This window comes from Typopeltis vanoorti, chromosome 18, assembly GCF_054136105.1.
Source record: "Typopeltis vanoorti isolate ZY-2024b chromosome 18, IOZ_Tvanoo_1.0, whole genome shotgun sequence".
NCBI classification, from domain to species: Eukaryota; Metazoa; Arthropoda; class Arachnida; order Uropygi; family Thelyphonidae; genus Typopeltis; species Typopeltis vanoorti.
The window spans coordinates 76,137,548-76,161,906 of NC_143566.1; the positions used below are offsets into that span (position 1 = coordinate 76,137,548).

A 24,359-nucleotide genomic window follows, 5' to 3' on the forward strand; every position below is an offset into this window, starting at 1 on the left:
TTAAAGCAGATTATCAGAGAGACAACATGGAGATTACAGAAAGTCAAGAGGTGTTTGAATGAGCATAGGGAAGAAAAGAAAATTAAGCGGCAATCAGGAAAGTCAGTAAGTAACATTATTTGTAAAAAGAAGGATGTTATCCAGTATGGCAACTGTATCATAAAACATGCTATTGATGAGCAGGTTATATATTTGAGTTTTTCACAAGCAAAAATTAAAAATATAATGCAAGCAATTCAAAAGCAAAAAAAGAAAAGTAAATGAGATCGTAATTGTAGTAGGCACTAACAACTTAACTAGTGATAAGTTTAGTATGAGAGGACACGAAAGGGTTGTTGGAAGAGGTGAGACTGAAGAGTGAGAAAGTGAAAATAGTAGGTATATTACTGTGAAAGTTGAATTAAGAAGAAGGAATATGATGGCAAACAATTCAATGCAAAGACTGTGTAGAAGGAATGGATGCGAGTTTTTGGATATGTGGAGCGAGTTTGAGGGAAGATTAGATTTATATAAGAAGGATGGCCTAAACCTGAATGCATTTGGTATTATTATTATAAGTCTTGAAAAACTAATAACCGATACGAGAATTACACAGAGAGTAAGGAGGAAACTAAATTATAATGGGAGAACATGAGTGTAAGAGCAGCAATGTTATACAATTGTGCTAATGAGAGGAATTGGCATTACCATGGTAATAGTTACAAGGAGAGAACCATTTCAACTGTGTTCATATGATTCGGACCCATCAAACATGTGCAAAGATGTCCAAATGTATGGGCACTAAAGAAGAACAGAGATCTGGAAGTTGTCTGTGTCATGCAGACTGCAGACACTAGTACATAAAAGAACATGTAGGTAGACTGTCTATACACAAATGATAGGAGCATCAGAAACAAAAAGGTGTAGGGTTTATTGCCTTGGTCAATACGTTGAGACAGGAGAGGAGGGGCTTGCTGCTAATGATATCAGATGACTTGAATCCAGTCAGTGTTTTGGTCTATGATTGTGGGACTAGTAATAATATTTCATGTGGCAGTGAACTTGAAGACATCTAGTGTGAGGTGGAATCTCACAAGATCAATTACATAGTGGAGTGCTGTTACAGACCTGGTGGGTTGATTGCTAATGATGAAGAAATGCATCACCAAATAGAGACGATGGATGCGAAAAGAGTAATCATAATGGGAGACTTTAATTATCCAAATATTGATTGGATATGAATTCATTGAACTTGCAAGACAACTTCTTCAAGCAACAAATGACAGAAGGAACTCTAGGTCAAAGATTGCTAGATTTGATTATAGTGTCAGAAGATGTTTCAGTTAAAGATGTAACTATTCTGCCTCCGGTTAGTGACAGTGATCATGCAATACTCGCTTACAAAGTGAAGATTATGAATATTACATTCAGAAAAGGTTACATGCTGAGCTACAAAGCAGGAAATTATGACCAACAGAGGAGTATACTGAGTTGAGCAGAATGGTATCAGTTGCTGAATGGGAAGAATATCGACATCCGAATGTGTCCAGAATTCAAAGTATAAATAGGGTAGGAGTCCAAATAAGATAACTGAATAAGAATTCAACAGTAGAGGCTGATGGGATATTAGCACAGATGCTAAAAGAGTATTCAGCTGAACTGGCTATTCCTTTGACCAAGCTATATAATTTCAGTTGGGGAAGATTAAGCAGATATGGAAAGAATTTATGATAATCCCATTGCAAAAGGTTGGTGCAAAGATTGATGTATCCAACTAACAACAAATCTGTATCTTAGGAGTGATGAAGATTTTGGATAAAATGGTTAGGTCCAGCATTCAGAAATGGATTGACAGTGAATCTCTACTTAGCAATGCACAGTATGGGTCTACTAAGGGAAGTTCATTTTTAGAACCTTGCTCACACTGAACTAGACAAGAGAATGGACACACCATTATACTTTTGGATTTTGCTAAAGGCTTTTGACAGAATATATAAGGAAAGACTGTCGCATAAATTGGAGAATATGGGTTTGGATTATAAAACATTAGCATGTAGAAGATGGCTGACTGACAGATATCAAGAAGTGGTATACGAGGGACGCGAGTTTGCAAGATTTAAGGTAACTAGTGGTGTACCACAAGGATTAGTCCTTGTGGTACATCACTGTATTCAATCGGTACATTAAATTATATTGGGAGGTATTTGACAGGTGACATACAACTATGGGGTGCTTAAGGGTCAAAGCTGTATAACTGAGAGGAGACCTCGACATAGCCTTTAAAGGAATGCGGAGAACCGACCAGGGCATCTGACCTAATGCCAATTCCTCACCTTCTCGTGGTGCACCCTGTTGAGTATCTACCTGCATACTGAACGAATGAGGATGGGCTGCCAATTTGGGATTTAGCTGACCAAATTGTATTCTTATTGGCTTAAAATAATATACAAATGATGGTACAACATGACAAAATTTCATGCCGGCTGGGGGTCGCCTGATTAAACAAGGCCCCCTTGTTTTTGCCAGGGAACCAGGGCGAACAGTGAAAAGTCAGCTACTGGAACAAATCTGAATGCACACCCCAACTCAACATCACCAGAGTAAAAGATGAGTACTATCAACATAAGAAGCCTGAATGGCAAAGAAATGGAGCTAGCTGAGGAATTAGATAAGTACCAGATTGACATAATGGGGATGACTGAAACAAAAAAAAACAAAAACTGGCGAGATCTTTCTGAGCAATAAATACAAGATGTTATATTCAGGCAATGACAATAATGGAAAAGAAGGAGTAGCCATAGTATTCAACACAAAATACGAGGCTAATTCTTGAATGGCAGGCAGTCTCAAGTAGAGTGATGTGGGCAAATATCAGAATGGGGAATTGGACAATGAGACTTATTTCTGCCTATGGTCCCACAGAAGGTTCAACTAAGGTAGAAGTGGAGGAATTTTTTTATGCTTTAGAGAAAGGAACTGATACAATGAAAAAGGAAAAGTTGGTCCTTGTTGGGGATCTAAATAGCAGAGTAGGAAATGATTGTAAGACATACAAAAATAGTTTCGGAAAATTTGGAGAAAAGAGCAAAGCTAATAATAATGGCAAACACCTGTTGGATTTCTGCTCAGGACATGGACTGGTATTACTAACACCATGTTCCAGCATAAAAATGTGCACAAATTCACATGGAGAGAAGAGGCAAGGAATAAGAAAAGTCTCATTGATTATGTTATTGTTGATAGTGATGTTTTCTCCCTGGTGCAGGACACCAGAGTGTACAGAGGATTTGAAATTGGAAGTGATCACTATTTAGTCTTGAGCAGGATAAAATTGAATTTCATATTGAAAAGAATGACATGTAAGATAGTTTTAAAGCAAATAAAAGTTAAGCAGCTCTCAGATGTGAACTATAGACTAAAATACACAAAGATTATTGAAGGAAAAATGAAAGAGTTTGAGAACAGGAACCAAACCTTGGAGATTCAGCCAGAGAGGCATGTGGTGAGGTTGTCTGCAAGGATGGAAAAATCAGAACTCCATGGTGGACACAGGAAGTTAAAGAGGCGGTGAGGGAAAAGAAGAAAGCATATCAAAAGTTCCTGGCAAATAAGTGATGGGAGGACTTTGGCAAGAACACAGAAAATAAATATCAAGAAGGTGGTAAGATATTCTGGAAGTTGTTGAAGAAGCTCAAAAATGGAGGAAAGAGTGCTGTAATTAGAGATGATAAAGGTGACATGAAAACAGGAGAAAAAGATATCCTTGAAGTATGGAGTAAAATTGCTAAACGAAACAAGGCAGTGATGGCACAGTGTTAAAAAACACTGAACCAGCATACAGGCAGGAATACATATCCATACTTGAAGTAGAAAAAGCCATCAAAGACTTAAAATGTGGAAAAGCAGCAGGAGTAGATGATATTCGACCAGAAATGCTGAATTATGGTGGTAAAAAAATCTTACAGTGGCTGCACTGTATAGTTCAGAAAGCCTGAACAGAGGGGCAAATTCCTGATGATTGGAGTAGAGCTCTAATAGTACCCATATATAAAAAAGGAAATAAAACTGAAGGTGAGAATTACAGAGGTATTTCATTACTGAGTGTTCTTGGCAAGATCTATGCAAGTATACTTGAGAAACGGTTGAGAAGAATTGTGGAAGAAAAGCTTGGTGAAGAACAAGCTGGATTCAGGCCAAATAAAGGCTGTCAGGATCAGATCTTCACTTTACGACAAATATTGGAGAAATATTTGTTGTAAAGTGACTGGGAATATAACAAAGATCTCTATTTGAGTTTTGTAGATCTGGAAAAGGCATATGATAAGGTGCCAAGAGAGAAGGTATTCAATATGCAACAGTTATATGGTGTAAATAGGACATTATATTTGAGTTGTAAATCAGCAGTTAGAATTGAAGGAAGTACAGGAAGATGGTTTAATGTTAAATCTGGTGTGAGACAAGGATACATTATCCCCTCTGTTATTCATTATCTACATGGATCACAATATGAAGGAAAGCAGTATTAAACATGATAATATCAAAATTGGAGATGTTAATGTCAGCTCTTTGCTTTATGCAGACTTATACTTCTAAATAAATCCACTACAAGTTTGCAAGATTCCCTGACTAAATTGAATAACTGTTGTAATAGGCATGGTATGAAGGTCAGCAACAAAGACAATAGGTAGAATTGCTGAAAATGTCAACTGTGTTGTGAACAGAGAACCTGTGGAACAAGTAAAACATTTCAGCTACTTAGACACGATTTTTACTGAAGATGGCAAATTAAATATGGAAATAGATAATGGAATCAACAAAGCTGGCATGGTAGGAAGTCAATTGAATAAATTCATATGGAATAAGAGAGAAATTAGTCGGAACACTAAATTAGCTGTATACAAGACGGTGTTCAAACCAGTTTTAACTTATGGATCTGAGAGCTGGGTCAGAAGTAAAACACTTGATGAAAGACTAGAGACGGCAGATATGAGAGTCCTGAGAAAGATTAGAGGGGTGAACAGATGGCATCAATGGCAATATCATATTAAAAACAAGGATATTAGGAAAGAACTTGACATTGTCAGCATCCAGGAATGCATTAGCAGAGCTAATCTCAAGTGGTATGGTTACTAAAACAGAATGGACGAGGAAAGATTTGCAAAACAAGTGTTCTCTGTCAGGTTAGCAGGAAAACGACCCAGAAATAGGTGGATTGATACGTTACAAAGTGCCTTAGACGATAGAAATATAAGATCTGATAATATTGGAGTCTTGACAAGTAACAGACTGATTTGGAGGAAAATTGTTGATTAGAAGTTAGTAATGATGTAAATTTTTCATGTAGTACTATCATATCCTGTACACCCCTTAAGGGGACAAGTCAGGAATTTGATGATGACATACAACTATTTGCTGACAATGCAAAGATAGGTAGGGTAATCAGGAATGTGGCTGATATGCAATACTTGCAGAATTATTTTAACCTCCCAACCGGCTGGTGTGGATGATATAGTCAGCTCTCTCTAGCTTTTTTAATGGATCAAAACTTCGTCGGCATTCTACCTTTTATCATGCCATTACCTTCCTCTGCCGTTAATCTCGTTACGGCTATTCTATAGCCATTAGTGGATTAACTGTTGCTGAGTGACCTTTGTGTCCCCCTGTCTTTACGTCTATTGTGTTGCTTAGAATTTCATTTACTGTCCTAAGTTATTTGACCTTTCTTGCCTCTAAAATGATTTATTGTGTCTCTTCCCAAAAATTGAAACGAATTTCACATATGCAAAAGTAATCAATCCTGAAATGACCACTGATCAGCTTTTGCAATGAATCTATTTGGTGATAGTAAATTTGGTGTATTTTATTCCACAAATCAGTGCACCGGAAGAGTTGCACTGATTGTTCTTTCACTTTACGTTTAATAATTGAATACTTTTTTTTCGAATTTCAGAATTTTCAAATGTTTGCTTTGAAAATATTATGTCAAATATTAATATTTTTAAATAATATTTATTGAAATAAATATGTCCTTTTGTTTCATTTCTAGCCAAATAGTATTATATGGATCATCACATTTCAGTTTTAGAAACAATTTTTTTGTTATTCATAAAGACAAAATAAAAAAAAAAATTTTAAATGCTAAATTACATTACTCGGTTTCCGATTGTGTCTTTTTGGTATTAAAAATTTATATCCAATGATATTTTAGCAGTGATTCTTCACCTTCGTCTTTTATTTATTTATTTGTATTATGCATATTACGATAATATCTAATGCATATCCTCATAGATATGTTGAAAATATGTGAAAAATATCATATACGGAATGATTCAAAATTTTTGCTCATTTTGAAGATTTTCTAATGCTCCCCCCCCCCACCTCCTTATTCTCTCCTGGAACTGAATTGCATAACTACTCTAAATTTCTATACAGGTTTGAAAGCTTTTCTAGACATCATTCAAAATCAATTACTTCATTTTACCATTTTGACAAAAGATATACGGCAATCAGATTGTACCGTGAAACTTCTAATTCTGTTCTATTTATTTGCAATCTAAAACCAGCTGTTCTACTGTCCACTGAAATTATGTGAAATTTTAGAAATAATATGCTATATTTTCACCATGCAAAATTGTTTATATGCATACCACACAAAAGAAAGTTCAGTAGTATTATTTTTGTTTGTTTTTCTTTAAAAAAAATCTAAATATTACTTCTGCTGCTGGAAGCTATTTCTGAAATAATCTACGTCTTATAAATACTTGGTAATATCCTCTTAGCTGGAGGAAAAGTTGAAGGCTTACTCAGTGCTATTGAGAAGAAAGGGGAGAACACTAAAGTGCCTCAGGCTGTAGTGCAGAATATGTCAAGAATGTAGTTTCCTTTTCTATTGTTGATTACAGATATCCTAACAGAAATACTGACATTTCGTTTACATGCTTATACATTATTTATGCCAAAAAAATTGCTTAATTTATAATGATCAGTTTCACTTTTATCATCAAAAATTAGAAATTAAATCATACAATTATCTTGAAAAAGAGGATTTGAATTATTTTCAAAGAAAAGGTGCATATGCGTTTCATAATCTTCTTTTTTTTTGGGGGGGGGGGGGGTATAGACCTAATCAATCTGCGGATATTTCAGATAATTTATTTCATAAATCGTTCGCAAGACAGCTGTTACAAACGTAAATCACTTGGGGAACATACCCATTCATTTTACTGTAAAATAGTAGCAAAGGTTCAGTTACTTTAGATATGTAATCTAGAAGAAAATGTTATGTCTGCTGAGATTAGAATCTTATGTGAATAATTTTTCTGACATGATTTCTCTATTCGTTATAATGTAACCAATTTCCAGATTTTTTCCCTCATGCAGACTCCATGTTATATGCAGTGATTTCTTCTTTGTACTACAAGGAAAAAAAAATCAGATAACAAAAGAAAAATATGTAGTATTTTCTTTTCCACTGGCTGAATTTACAATGTTCTTTCTTTGTGTTTTGAAGAGAAAGTGCAAATGACTTTTTTCTTACTATTTTTGCCATTATAACATCTCATATAATTATAAGAGTGACATTTTACTGTTTTTCTCCCACACGAGAAACAAATAAGGTAGTAATAATATTGTTGATTATGTCAAACTTCATTGTAGCAGAAATTTTTATTACAACTTTGTAATATATATCTCCGAAACAAGAAATTTGGAACCCATATCACATCAATGTTGAGTGTTGGCAAGGTGAAAATGTTCCTGTTATTATTTATATATTTCATTTATTAACTGGGGGGGGGGGGGGCTATGCCCAACTCGCAGTGTTCCGGTCTGGTAGGCCAGTTCTCCTTCAATTGTGATAACTCGAAAGGGGGTTCCGCCCCTGAATTCTGATGACTCGAATTTTGAAAACTCGACACTCAGGGTAGCCTGAGTTTCAAAACGTTTCGATAAACATGACATAAAAAGGCTTATCATTTTATATGTATATAGGGTAGATTTTATTTCATTATTTTTTATTGTTTTGGTGAAATACTTTACCTGGAATACTCTTTCCAGTTCCTATTATATTTTATTCCTTCGAAAATATCATTCTATGTCATAAAAAGAACTTAAAAATTCACCTTCAAGATGAAAAGGAAACAGTTCATTCAGATATCCCTCTATCAATATTTGTAGTCCTGAAAAGGACTGTTTTCATGGCCTTGAAAACAAACATTTTTTATTTCATACTGTTCAGAATTTAAAATTCTTGAACAGTGTGGAACACCTTGAAGCAAGGGTAAACACACAAAGCAGTTTTACACTCAGGGCACCAGATTTTTGTTTCCTTTCTGATATTTTTTTTATTACATACATAACATTTGTATGCAGGTTTTTTTTTTTTATTAGCCGTTGGTAGTAGATTTTCGGGAAAATGGTTGAAGTTAGCAGCATTCAACCTCAGATGTCTGGCAGGATTTCCTGTTTTTCTGCTTGCTGAAGAAGGTGCATGTGCATGCAGCAATGCTTTCGCAATTTCTATTCTGTATTCTAGATATGTTATGGTAGACAAACATTTTTCCTTGTGGTGGAGGAAACTGTTCCAAATAACAAAATCTAATACATGTCCAAACACTTTTTTGTAATATTTTTTATGCTGTTTCCTCATTACAGAGTAGAATGATAGCTGCTGATCGCACCTGTCGACTCCACCCATAGTGTCGTATGCACACACAGCAATGGGTTTTTCTTTCTTCAAACCATGCTTCTCCACGGATTCCATTGATGGATTGTGCAGGGAAGACAGCAGAAAGTAGTGCAAAGACTTTCCCTCGCTGATAAGCTCGGATTTCCCCCATTCGATAGCTTTCCTGAAGCCAGATCTGGAGGCATATCTCACCTTTTTGCATTTACAGTACTATAACTATCTGTACAATGCTGTAAAAGCAAATCAGCAAGTTCAGGACACATATAGTAATTAACCATTGTAATGCAGTAACCTTTCCCCAGTAAAGGATCTCTCAATATCAGACAATATACATAAATAATATGTATATTGTCTGATTTATAATTTGTTAATTTATAATAATCATCACATAGTTTCAGTATCGAAAAATTAAAGTTATGTGGAACAATTACTAGAGAAAAATAACGAATTAAATAAAAACTGTACCTATGTTTCATAACAGTTTTCGGGTGTGTGATAGTAATGCCACGGGGGGGGGGGGGGTTAAACTATCGGAGGCGAAATAAAGTTCAATTCTATTGTGAAAGGAAATGAAAATTTGATATACATATTTTGAATGATAAAAATAAGCAAATCTATCGTTTACTTTAAAAATTGGAGAATAAAATATCTGAATTATGCAGAAAATATAAATTTAAATCATAACTGTTAATTTCATTTTGTAATGACCAATTATACAAGGAAACCAAGAAAGTGAAAGTACAAAGAAGAGTAGACTACTATACAACATGAAGAAAAAATTTAGTAATATGATTAAAGAATTTCATGTTATTCTCTATAAAGCAAAGTTGCTCAAGCGTGTCCTAAAGGAAATCTGAAGTATTATTCGATTTCGAAGGTTTTGTACAAAAATAAAAATAATATAAACTGGAACGTCGGCAGCCGGTTTTCTTTTCTTTTTTTAAAAGAATATTTCAAATAATTATCGTGAATTAATTTCTTCGAGAACAAAGAAAAATCTTTTGTCTAGTAAGCGATTAGAAAAAAAATTAGCACAAAAAAATAAAAAATTAAGTTGGTTCTCCAAGGTAAGGCTTTGTTCACTTAAATATTTTTAAGTGAACAAATTACACAAGATCTTTATTTTGTCCAGACATTAAAATTGTATTGTACAATAAAAAGAAAAAACAAAAATATAAATAATTTCTCTATTTTTAGTCTATCCTATATAACTAAAATCCAGTTGACCAGCATGGAACAAGGAAGTGCGTTTCTTGTTATAGGCAACTGAGAAGCAGCTACGAACGCGAGATAATCAGATTAACCGTTCTCTTCAGCGTGAGGGTTTATCACACTTTCTAATGGACATGAGGGTCAAATTGCAATTCTTATCCAGGTTCTTTAAACAGGTGGGCTGAAACATATCCAGATTTAGTTGGACATCTATAGACGTCCTAGCCATTTGGAAGGTTAATAGGTTGGAACTGTGGGCATGGTAAAATGGATGTCAGTAAATACCAAGTCATGCCCTTTGATGTAACTAGATATGCAATGTCGTATTATATTGGTGGGCTTATGCTAGAAGAAACTGATCAGGGTAGGGATCTTGGAGTGTTAGTAGATAGGAAGTTGAAGTTCACGGCCAAGTAGCAAAGTATGCAAATACAAAAAAAAACTTCGAAAAAAAAAAACTCAAAAGATAACTGCAATGCTGAAACAAACTTTGACATGTAAAGATAAGGATCTCACTTTGCTTCTTTACAAAGCCTTGATAAGAATTCACTTGGGTTTCTGTGAGTAGGTCTGGTCTCCTGGTATCCATTGTCATTCTGATTTGGTGGAGAGAGTGCAAAGGAGTGTGTTAAAAATGATATCAGGATTGTTGAATACTGATTATAAAGACAGATTGAGAATTTGTATACTGCAGACACTAGCATACAGGAGAAAGAGGGCTGATATGATTGAGACTTAAAAACTTCTAAAAGTCTCAATCATATCAATCATTTAAGGGTCACATACAGGATTTCAGTTTTTTTCATTTCATGGAGAGTGAGAAAAGGACAAGAGGACATTTTTGGAAAGATGCATGTGGCCTCCCTCAGGGATTCATTGAGTCTCTCTTAATAATAATGATCATAAATTATTATATTATCATTGCAGCTGTACAAATTAATTCTTTATATGAAATTAAAATCTTCATTCAGTTTGAGTCCAATAGGATCTACCTCAGTGTATATGACTCAGATTAGTAAAATTCATGTAGATAAGCTTATACATTGGTTAGACATACTTTACATTTTAATTTCCTAAAAAATTAAAACTAAATTATTAATTATGAAAACTTTAATTAATAATTACCTATGTCAAAACATAGGTAATTATTAACATTGCCATCTTCCGGGATCACAAAGCAGTGGCATATGTATCCAGGCATTCACACTAAGCAAATGAGGCTGAAGAAATGCAAAATGAGTCCTAAAAGGTGCCCTTTAGCAGGCTAAGTTGGGTTGTCTTGACCATTGGGCTGATGATCTTAGAATGCAAGCTTCCCAAATTTGGAAGCTCGTCATCTTCTGTAGTTTAAATTTGCCAATTGATATGCAATTAAGACAAATGGATCTCTTACCCAATCTAAGGATGATACCTCAAGTGGGGGAAAATATTTTTCAATATTTTTGCTAAGCAATATTAAATTTTGTAAAATCAGATCTATAAGATCCAGTCTGCAGCCTTTCGTCAGCTCAAACATTTCTGCTGCGTTTCTTCTTCTGATACTTGCTTCTCTAAGCATTAGTGTCAGTGCAAGTAAGAAAATTTTCATGCTTTCCTTGCATACTTTTATTAAGAGCAGGAGAGGCTCGTGCATAGGTACTGTGGAACTGCAGCAACACCAATTTTTCGATACATAAATATATTTATTGATTTATTTATATTTGCTTGTGATATTTAATTTTATCATCAACAATCCTATACAATTATCTTATTTTGTAACAAAAAAAATAAAAATTCATTCTGTAGCACTTAGGAAGGTGAAGGACACTAGCGACACCGTATTTTCCATAGTGCTACACACGCAAGCACATGCACATTTCCATCAGATTTTAAGAAAGCCGTAGTTGTACCTATTTACCAAAAGGGAAACAAAAATAACTTGAAAAATTACAGACCGATCTCCCTTCTACCAGTCTTTTTGAAAATATTAGAGAAATTGGTAAAAAATTAGACTCATGAAATTTTTAAACAAAAATAACTTCTTTTCAAAGAATCAATTTGGGTTCAGGCAAAAGTTTAGCACAGAACATGTTTTACTGAACTTCACAAACGTAGCTTATACCTCCCTTGATGAACATAAACTAACATTATCAGTATTTCTAAATATACACAAAGCTTTTGACTCTGTATCACATGAAATTTTAATAAAAAAAATTAGAAGTCATAGGAATAAGAGGTACTGCCCTAAACTGGTTCAAAAATTACTTAAATGCCAGATCACAAATTGTAAAAATAAATAACAGCTATAGAAGCTCCAAAACAGAAGACTCCAGTGATCCACAAGAATACCACAATTACCTGTCTTGGGACCAATTTCATTTAATATTTATATCAATGACTTCTGCAATCTTAAACTAAATAGCAAAATAAATACTTTTGCAGATGATACAGTTCTCATTTTCTCTACAGACACAGCCAAACAAATGCAAACCATAGTGAATGAATGCTGATCTTTTAAAAGTAAAAAAATTGGTTCTAGTCAAACTCAGTCTGAATGTCTCAAAAACTAAATATGCAACTTTTAGCTTGTGAAATACAACAGGCAAAAAATGAACTTCACTGCACAATTAATTTTGCATGATTGGAACTGCAAGACAAATTCAAATTGCAACTGTGAGGAAATAGAAAAAGTCAGTGTAATAACTTACTCAGGATTAAAAATTGATAGTAATTTAAGCTGGAAACCACATATTACCAATGTTGGAAATAAAGTAAGGATTATGTTAAACAGTCTTTACTACCTAAACAGATTCTTAAATTTAAATATGCTAAAAATATTATATTCTGCCTGGATTCGAAGCACACTACAATACGGTATATTAAGTTGGGGAGGAATCTATTGCACTATGCTGAAACCTTTAGTCTTGACTCAGAATAAAGTAATTCAAATCTTAACTAGACAAAAATATAAAGATGCTGCAATGTGTAATAAATACACCATTTTAAACATACTATCCCTTAGATATATATACACCTATAGGGTAATATTATTCATGAAAAACGACAACGAATACATAAATATCAAACAAGATGCTTTCCTTAGTAGACATAAGGGCCTAAAATATATAGTTCCTAAAGCAAATAAAGAAGCAATACACAAACATACTTATTTAGCACCAAAAAATATTCAACATACTACCTTTAACAATAAGAAATGAAACTAACCCAACAAATACAAAACTCGAATAAAAGAATATTTTTTTTCACACAGAAATGAGGAAGCTCTGCTCAAAATAATTGGTTTTTGCATACTGGTATTAAAAAGATCCTGTTGCAGGTGTAAAATGTAATAAATGCTCTTTAATTACATTGTTTTATTTTGTTCTTAATTAATGTTATACAACTTTCTCTGTACATATTAGCATGTCTCCTCTGATTTATTATGTTATTATATTATAGTAATATATAATATATATATATATTATACATTATATACACACATATATATGGATGTACATATGTATATATAACGATGATGGATTACATATCTTTTTGTAACTTTATGCATATCGTAAGCTGGACAAGCTGTTCCTCTTAGGTTACACAAGTTAGAACCATGATAGAGGTCAAAAAAGAAATCATATCCAAACATGAAAATGGCGTTTGTGTCTCGGATCTTGCAATGTAGTTCAGTATGGTGAAATCAACGATCTGTACAATACTCAAAAATAAGAGGTGATCAATTTCGTCTATATTTTATCCATTAATTGTTTATTCTTTTTGTGTAAGATTTTATGCATTTTCATTGTTTTTGTATACAATTTTTTTTATTGGGGTTTCGGGAACGGATTAATCCATTTTACATTAATTCTTATGGGAAAATGGTTTCCGTTTTCAAACAAATCGGTTTTTGAACAGATTTTTGGAACGAATTATGTTCGACAACCGAGGTTTCACTGTAGCATTTTTCGTCTGGATAGGAAGGGAAAATGTGATAGTGGAGTATTTCTTATGATGTGATGACTCATGTCAACTCAGAGTGGAAGATTTGGAGGGAAATGTCACTAATGGTTTTGAAAGCATATGGTGTGAGGTAGAGTGGGAAGGGAAGGATATTTAGTGGGATGTTGCTACAAGTCAGGGAGCACAGAGGGGTGAAGAGCGGGAGATGTTTAAACAGTTGAGCTTGGCAAGTGAAAGAAGAGTGATTGTTATCAGAGATTTTAGCTACAGCAGTATAAATTGGGAGGAGGAAACTGCATGTAGTAATAAGGGAATGGAATTTCTGGAATTCTTGAGGGACAAATGTCTTAGGCAACATGCAGTAAGTAGAAGGAACATAAGGTTCGAGAGTTTTAGATTTGGTCATAGCATCAGAAGAGCTGATTATAACTGAGATGGCATCTCTACATCCATTTGGAGAATGACCATGCGGTTTTGACTTGGAAGACGAATAGACATGCAAGAGTATCAAAAAGAAATGTGGAATTATAAGGCAAGCAATTATAATAGTCTTAAATATCAACTTGGGGCAGTTCCATGGAGGGAGGAATTGGAAGCATAAGATATCATCAGTGCTTGTGAACATTTATTAGCAGCAATGGCAAGCTGTATACTGCAAGCACAATTGTGTTCTCTTCTTCACTCGCACGTGAAGTGGATGACAGATAATATCAAACGGGAACTGCAAGTAAAAAAGAGATTATGGAAGAGATATAAATAAGGAAAAGGGTGCAGAGTAGATGCTTGAAGAATATAAGACTCAGGCCAGGAGAGTGACCAATATGAGAAGAGATTGGCCCTGAGATACAAAGAAAATCCTAAGGAATTTTTTTTGCTATGTGGCCAGTAGGAGGAGAAATGATTGTGAAAGAATCACATTGTTGGATAAAAATGGGAATAAAGTGACTGATGCCAAGGGCATATTGGAGTTGTTTGATGAACTACTTATTGGGATATTTCATCCTGGAGAAGTAGGTCTTAATACTAGAGGGATAGTGCAGGTAGAAGTTTAGAAGTGCAAAGAGAAAGAGTGTTTCAAATATTGAGTACTCTGGATGTCAATAAAACAATGGGACTGGATGGGATTTTACCATGGGTTTTGAGAGAATGTACTACAGAACTGAGACCTCTGTTAACCTGGCTTTTCAGTGAAAGTCAAGGCATGGGAAAGGTACCCAAGGAGTAAAAGGAGGGCAAGATAATGCCATTGCATAAGGGTGGTAGCAGATTGAAAGTGTCAAACTACAGACCAGTTTGTATTTTATCTGTAGTTGTTAAGGCCTTGGAGAAATTAGTGTGAGATCATTTACATTTGGGCAGATGTGGGTAATGATAGTTAGCATGAATTTAAGGGGTGTTCTTGTGTTAGTAATATGACTGCCTTTTATAATAAAGTGACAAGAGTGGTTGATAAGGGAAAGGCATATTCCATCATTTAATTGGGATTTTACAGAGGCATTTGACAGGGTACTACATGAGAAGCTGATATTTAAGTTGCAGTCAAATTGGTGAACTGGACTCAGGATCGGCTATCTGATAAGTATCAGAGTTATGCAGGGGGAGCAGTATCAAAGAGACAAAAGGTTACAAGTGGGGTCCCACAGGGACCTATATTGTTTGACCTTTATATCAATGTCATAAAACCTGTCAGCATTGTCAATGGATTGCAAGGAGGATATTCATTTGTTTGCAGATGATGTAAAGCTGGGAAGGGTTATTAGCAATAGTGCAAATGTGGTAGTTCTGCAACAGGATCTGAATAAACTAATGGGCAAATGAATGGGAGTTTCAGTTTAATGCAGCTGAATGTAAAGCCTTGAATTAGACTATAATAAATTTAGTTTAATCCTTTATCCAAGTGTGAGTAAACAAAGTTTGCACCTGAAAACATCTTCAGGACTGGGATAAGGTAGTACAACACCAGGAAACTCATAGCAAAGGTGGACCAAGCTAACATCACTCCTATCATAGTATATGTATAATGTTATGCATTAAGGGCAAGGTTACTACTCATACTAGTTTCGACCTTTATTGAGGTCTCTTCAGTGGGAGCCAGACACAGAAGTAGATATACCAGGCAGATGTGGAAAGTTTATTTTTCACTTGGTTACACTATAATAAATTTAGTTTAATCCTTTATCCAAGTGTGAGCAAACAAAATTTGCACCTGAAAATATCTTCAGGACTGGGGTAAGGTAGTACAACACCAGGCAACTCGTAGCAAAGGTGGACATAGCTAACATCACTCCTATCTCAGTATCTCCCCTAATGCAAAACACCCTTGCATTAGGGGAGATACTGAGATCCTGATATCCCCTTGCAGATATGTATAATGTTATGCATTAAGGGAAGGCCACTACCCAGACTAGTTTTGACCTTTATTGAGGTCTCTTCAGTGGGAGCCAGGCCCACTGAAGATATTTTCAGGCACAAACTTTGTTTGCTCACACTTGGATAAAGGATTAAACTAAATTTATTATAGTCTAACCAAGTGAAAAATAAACTTTCAATATCTTTCTCTAAATCCAGTATAATTTAATAAAAAGGTGGCACCTCCTATAGGTAAAGATGACCTCGCCATTGCTTCTACCTGTTATCTCCACTTCTGGGCCTGGCTCCCACTGAAGAGACCTCAATAAAGGTTGAAACTAGTCTGGGTAGTGGCCCTTCCATTAATGCATAATATTATACATATCCGCAAGGAGATGCGTTTTGCATTATGGGGGATACTGAGATAGGAGTGATGTTAGCTTGGTTCACCTTTGCTACGAGTTGCCCGGTTGTACTACCTCACCCCAGTCCTGAAGATATTTTCAGGTGCAAACTTTGTTTGCTCACACTTGGATAAAGGATTAAACTAAATTCATCATCATCAAATTCCTGCCATGTACCCTCAAGGGGTGTACAGGATTATGATAGTACTACATGAAAAATTTACATCATTACTAACTTCCAATCAACAATTTTCCTCCAAATCAGTCTGTTACTTGTCAAGACTCCAACACTTCCAGATCTTATATTTCTATCATCTAAGGCACTCTGTACTGAATCAATCCACCTACATCTTGGTCTTCCTCTGGGTCGTTTTCCTACCAACCTGGCAGAGAACACTTGTTTTGCCAATCTTTCCTCGCCATTCTGTTTAAATGACCATACCACCTGAGATTAGTTCTGCTAATGCATTCCTGGATGCAGACAATGTCAAGTTCTTTCCTAATATCCTCATTTTTAATATGATACTGCCATTGATGCCATCTGTTCATGCCTCTAATCTTTCTCATGATTCTCTTATCTGTCGTCTCTAGTCTTTGGCCAAGTGTTTTACTTCTGACCCAGCTCTCAGATCCATAAGTTAAAATTGGTTTGAACAGAGTCTTGTATACAGCTAATTTAGTGTTCCGACTAATTTCTCTCTTATTCCATATGAATTTATTCAATCGACTTCCTACTATACCAGCTTTATTGATTCTGTTGTCAATTTCCATATTTAATTTACCATCTTCACTAAAAATCGTGCCTAAGTAAGTGAAATGTTTTACTTGTTCCACAGGTTCTCCGTTCACAACACAGTTGACATTTTCAGCAATTCTACCTATTTTCATTGTCTTTGTCTTTTTATTGCTGACCTTCATACCATATCCATATCTATTACAATAGTTATTCAATTTAGTCAGAGAATCTTGCAGATTGTAGCAGATTTATTTAGAAGTATAACATCATCCGCATAAAGCAAAGAGGACATTAACATCTCCAATTTTGATATCATGTTTAATACCACTTTCCTTCATAATGTGATCCACATAGATAATGAATAACAGAGGGGATAATGTACATCCTTGTCTCACACCAGATTTAACATTAAACCATCTTCCTGTACTTCCTTCAATTCTAACTGCTGACTTGCAGCTCAAATAAAGACTAAGTATTGCTTGATATAATGCCCCATTGACACCATATAACTGTAGCGTATTTAATAGCTTCTCTCTTGGCACCTTATCATATGCCTTTTCCAGATGTAAAACTCAAATAGAGATCTTTGTTATATTCCCATGATTTCTCCAATATTTGTCATTAAGTGAAGATCTGATCCTGACAGTCTCTATTTGGCCTGAATCCAGCTTGTTCTTCACCAAGCTTTTCTTCTACAATTCTTCTCAACCGTTTCTCAAGTATACTTTCATGTATCTCACCAGGGACACTCAGTAGGGAAATACCTCTGTAATTCTCACATTCAGTTTTATTTCCTTTTTATATATGGGTACTATGAGCTCTACTCCAATCATCGGGAATTCATCCCTCTGTCCAGGTCTTCTGAACTATGTAATGCAGCCACTGTAAGACTTTTATATCACCATACTTCAGCATTTCTGGTCGAATATCATCTACTCCTGCCGCATTTCCACATTTTAAGCGTTTGATGGCTTTTTCTACTTCATATTCCTGACTGTATGCCTGTTGAATGTTTTTTACCACTGTGCTATCACTGCTTGTTTCATTTAGCAATTTTTCAAAGTAATTACTCCTTACTTCAAGGATATTTTTTTCTCCCATTTTCATGTCACCTTTATCATCTCTAACTCCTTTTACAGTACTCTTTCCTCCATTTCTAAGATTCTTCAACAATCTCCAAAATATTTTGCCACCTTCTTGATACTTATTTTCTATGTTCTTGCCAAAGTCCTCCCATGACTTTTGTTTAGCTAGTTTTACACAGCGTTTAGCTTTCTTACATTTGTCTCTGTATTCTCTAAGAGCACAAGCTGACTTATTTTCCAAGAACTTTTGATATGCTTTCTTCTTTTCTTTCACTGCCTCTTTAACTTCCTGAGTCCACCATGGAGTTCTGATTTTTCTATCCTTGCAGACAACCTCACCACATGCTCTCTGGCTGAATCAGTCAAGGTTTTCTTCAAGGCTTACCACTGAATCTCTAAAGTTTGGTTCCTGTTCTCAAACACTTTCATTTTTTGTTCAATAATCTTTGTGTATTTTAGTCTATAATTCACATTGAGAGCTGCTCAACTTTTATTCACTTTAAAATTTTCTTACATGTTATTCTTTTCAATATGAAATTCAATTTTATCCTGCTCAAGACTAAATAGTGATCACTTCCAATTTCAAATCCTCTGTACTCTGGTGTCCTGCACCAGGGAGAAAACATCACTATCAACAATAACATAATCAATGAGACTTTTCTTATTCCTTGCCTCTTCTCTCCATGTGAATTTGTGCACATTTTTATGTTGGAACATGCTGTTAGTAATAACCAGTTCATGTCCTGAGCAGAAATCCAACAGGTATTTGCCATTATTATTAGCTTTGCTCTTTTCTCCAAATTCTCCCAATATATTTTTCTATGTCTGACAATCAATTCCTACTCTGCTATTTAGATCCCCAACAAAGACCAACTTTTCCTTTTTCAATGTGTCAGATGCTTTCTCTAAATCTTCAAAAAATTCCTCCACTTGCACCTTAGTAGAACCTACTGTGGGACCATAGGCACAAATAAGTCCCATTGTCCAGTTCCCCATTCTGATATTTGCCCACATCACTCTGCTTGAGACCGCCTGCCATTCAAGGAGATTAGCCTCGTATTTAGTGTTGAATACAATAGCTACTCCTTCTTTTCCTTGATTGTCATTGCCTGAATATAACATTTTGTATTTATTGCTCAGAAAGATCTCACCAGTTTTTTTTTTTTTTTTTTGTTTCAGTCACCCCAATTATGTCGATCTGGTACTTATCTAATTCCTCAGCTAGCTCCATTTCATTGCCATTCAGGCTTCTTATGTTGATAGTACTGATCTTTAACTCTGGTGATGTTGAGTTGGGGTATTTTTTCAGATTTGTTCCAGTAGCTGACTTTTCGCTGTTCACCCTGGTGAAAATAACGGGGGGGGGGGGCTTGTTTAACCCGCGACACCCCAGCTGGCATGAAATTTTGTCATGTTGTACCATCATTTTGTAATTTGTTTTAAGTCAATAAGAATTACAATTTGGTCGGCTAAATCCCAAATTGCCAGCCCTTCCTCGTTCGTTCAGTATCCAGATGGATACCCAACAGGGTGCACCACGAGAAGGTGAGAATTGGGCATTAGGTCAGAAGCCCTTTTCAGTTCTCTGCATTCCTTTAAAAGCTATGTGGAGGTCTCCTCTCAGTTATACAGCTTTGACCCTTAAGCACCCGTTAAACTAAATTTATTATAGTAAAGCCTTGAAGTTGGATACATTGATGGCAGACTGCATACTCTGTCGAAAGAACTGTATTGGAGGAAGTGGGGGAGGCAAGGGATCTTGGGGTTATAACCGATAGAAACCTGAAATTCAGGGAACATATTGCAAAGGTGGTTAAGGTAACCCACGGGATTGCTGCAATGCTGAGAAGGAAACTGACCTACAAAGGTAAGAGTTGTCATTCCACTTAATAAAGCCCTGATCATATACCATGCTCGGACTACTGTACTCAAATTTGGTCCACAGGATTTGGGGATAAATGAACTTTCGAAAGAGTGCAGAAGCAGATAACAAAGATGGTATCAGGACTGTATAATACTACTTATGAAGATAGGCTAAGGGAATGTGGACTGTAGAGTTTGGTAGATAGGAAAGGTGATATGATTGAGACTTTAATTGTTGAAAGGTAGTTACAGGGTTGACACTTGAGGAGTTTTTTTGTTTGGTGAACAGGGGAGAAGGAGTGGTATGATACTGTTTTCTCAGGTGGGCCTCCCACGATGAGTCTTGCGACTCCATGGAGGCCTGAATCATAATATTTCACATGAACATTTAGCATGAAAATATTTATAGAACATACATATTGCAGCAACCATATGCATGTGTGAAAGTGGGTGGAGTTAAATGGTAAGAAATTGGCCAAGTTGTTAATTAATGTGACTGTCCTCTTCTGTATTGAGTCTAGTATTTTTAGGGTCCCCACCCCAAATGCGAGAGCAATATTCAATAGCTGGATGGATTTGTGTAAGGTTAACAGCTATTTGGAGATGAAGTAACAACATGAGTGAAAAAGAAATCCTAGCTTTCTGGAAGCTGAGGAGGCACTGGTTGTGATGTGTTCATACCAGGACAGGATTGATGTCAAAGTGATTCCAAGAGAAATCTCATCTTGTCTAGAAATTTGAGTGTTGTCAAGGATAATACTTGAAGAAAATGATTCTTTTTTTTTTTTTTATTGTGGGAAATAAGGCAAAAATGGGATTTGTTAGCATTAAATTATCTGAATCCCATTGGAAGATGATTTGGAAATCAGTTGAGGACAGTGGAGGTTAATGTTCTATAAGTTGATTTGTGTATTTTAAAGTTTGTCAATGAAAGGGAAGAGAGCAATGTGTTGTCATCTGGAAAACTGTGTACTGGGTTGGTGGGCAACTGAAATAGGTCATTGCTATACAGAAGGAACAAGGTTGGTGGGAGAACAGAACCTTGTAGAACCATAGCATTAGTTGAATAGTGAGAGGATAATGAACTATCCACCATGTGCATGTGTGACAGCCAGTGAGAAAGCTGGCGGTCCAATTCCAAAAGTCATGGGACAGACAAAATAATGGGAATTTGATTAATAAGCCTTTGTGCCAGACCAGTCAAAAGTTTTGGAGATATCAAGTGCAATCACCTGAGATTCACCAAACCTCTCTATTGCATTTGTCCATAGATGGATACCATATTGGTGGTCATTTATTAGCTGCGTGCCTTCAGGGAAGCACAGGGTCGAGTATCGATGGTTCTCTCTATTACTTTAGATAGGAGGTGAATGAGATAGGACAATAGGTTGATGGTAGTGATTTGTCAACCTTCTTGGGAATGGGTTAAACATAGGCCAACTGCACGAAGCTGGAGTTCTTGCTGAATGGTAGAGCAAGAACAACAATATTGTTGAACACTAACTGATGGGTCTCCATGTAGTGAAGAAGCTGGATGTTGCTAACCCTCTTCATCACTCTCAAATGACTTATCTTCCTTTTTTGGGACAGGCTGGATAAAGGCTTGCTTTTGTGCTGATGAGTAATAATCAAATGAATATGACAGCTTAAATAGGAGATATAGGATGAATATTAATTCTAGAGCACAAGTAATGATCACAATCCACTAACTGGAAACCTGAAGTGGCTTGAAAAAGTTCCACGTTTGGTTGATAAAAGCAGTGAAAAAAAAAAAAAAAAAAAAAATCTTAGCTTGCAAATAATCTTTTGAGGATGGGAGCAACATAAAAATGAAGACTTATTTTTCACGCTATTAACAACACCACAAACACTTTTATCAACAAAAGATGTTTTATTAACGCTTATATTTCGCTGATTTTCAACTCAGCATCATCAGAGCACAACACACTTGTAAATGCGACAGTGAGTGAGTGAAACAATATAATTGCAAAAGACAAAAGATCTAAAGTCCTATTTTTTGGCACCCTCTAACGAAAAAAAAACAAAAAAAACAGCAGTTGTCCAGGAGTTTTTCTTAGGATAACCATCTCCCAAATTTTTGGCAAATTAATGCAACCATATTTGTTAAGGTTGGGAGAATTCTTCAAAGCCATTGCTGACTCAAAAAATAATCTTTCAGATCTATAACGACTCCTAAATAGCGCATTTGTTTTCCTCCATCTAATCCTGTGTGAAGGAGTGTCCAAAGCGTAATCTGCCAGTCCCAACTTGCCATAGTAATAGTAGTAGTGAATGTATCTTTCATGTTCTTCCAGGCAGATGTTCACTGATCTTCCTGTTTGCCCATAATAGGCCAAGTCACAGTCACACAGAAATTCATACACTCCTGGGTGTGCTAAAGGGTGAAATTTATCCTTAGGCGAGTGGATCAGAGTTGCCAGCTTGACATGAGGTTTGAAAGTGGTGCGAAGGCCATGTTTCAACAATACCAATCAACGATACTAATTAAAAAACTAATCCTAAAAGATTCACACATAATGGTTAGTTTCGATGTCACCTCCTTATTTACCAATGTACCACTTATAGACACTCTTGATTTAATCAAGTCTAAATTTTCCCCAGATATTTTTGAATTATTTCAATTTACCATGAATGCAGGTTACTTTACATGAAAGGGGGGAGGTGGGGAATTCTACAAACAAATTAATGGTACTGCTATGGGATCCCCCCCCCCTCTCTCCCCTGTTAGCAAATTTTTACATGGAACACTTTGAAAACAAAGTACTTACCACAGCTACATACAAGCCACAAGTGTGGTTACGCTATATAGATGATGTATTTGCCATCTGGCCCCACGGACAAGACACTTTGGATGCTTTTGTCACCTACCTAAACAGCCAACACCCCAAAATTCACTTCACAGTAGAAAAAGAATCAAATAACTGTTTACCATTTCTTGACACATTAGTCAACTGCCTTTCAGATGGATCATTATCTTTTTCTATTTACAGAAAGCCTACATACACAGGAAGATACCTACATAAACAATCACATCATCATCCAGTCCAACAGGACGGCATTTCAAAAACACTTACATACAGAGCCAGAGCCATTTGTTCTAACGATACAGCTCTGAGCTCTGACCACTGAACTCCAATATCTGTGCCATAAGTTCTTAGCTAACGGCTACAATCCCTACAAAATAGATAAAATACTACATAGGTCCATTACTCTGCCCTCCCCTAATACACAAGAATACAACATGACCATTTCTATTCCCTATATCAGAGGTATATCGGAAAAGATAGCCAAAGTATTGTTGAAACATGGCCTTCGCACCACTTTCAAACCTCATGTCAAGCTGGCAACTCTATTCCGCTCGCCTAAGGATAAACTTCACCCTTTAGCACACCCAGGAGTGTATGAAGTTCCGTGTGACTGTGACTTGGCCTATTATGGGCAAACAGGAAGATCAGTGAACATCCACTTGGAAGAACACGAAAGATACATTCGCTACTATTACTATGGCAAGTCGGGACTGGCAGACCACGCTTTGGACACTCCTTCACACAGGATTAGATGGAGGAAAACGAATGTGCTATTTAAGAGTCGTTATAGATCTGAAAGATTATTTTTTGAGTTCAGCAATGGCTTTGAAGAATTCTCCCAACCTTAACAAATATGGTTGCATTAATTTGCCAAAAATTTGGGAGACGTTTATCCTAAGAAAAACTCCCGGATAACTGCTGTTTTTTTTTTCCGTTAGAGGGCGCCAAAAAAATAGGACTTTAGATCTTTTGTCTTTTGCAATTATATTGTTTCACTCACTCACTGTCGCGTTTACAAGTGTGCTGTGCTCTGATGATGCTGAGTTGAAAATCAGCGAAATATAAGTGTTAATAAAACATCTTTGTTGATAAAAGTGTTTGTGGTGTTGTTAATACTGTGAAAAATAAGTCATGAATAACCATCAACACCTAAGCTTATCTGTTAGATAAAAATGAAGAGGAGGGACTTTCTGGACACATGAGGATTTTTCTCATATCTTTCTGCCATAAGATGAGAGAAGGGATACAGCAAACCATTCATGAGGTTTGTATGTG

At 35.8% G+C, this 24,359-nt stretch overlaps 1 protein-coding gene across 1 annotated transcript in view; it reads right to left on the reverse strand.

Moving 5' to 3' along the window:
• The window catches only part of LOC150096820 (F-box only protein 31-like), a 133,860-nt gene that overhangs the window by 75,553 nt on the left and 33,948 nt on the right, over positions 1-24,359 (reverse strand). The gene's annotated exons all lie outside the window — the stretch shown is intronic.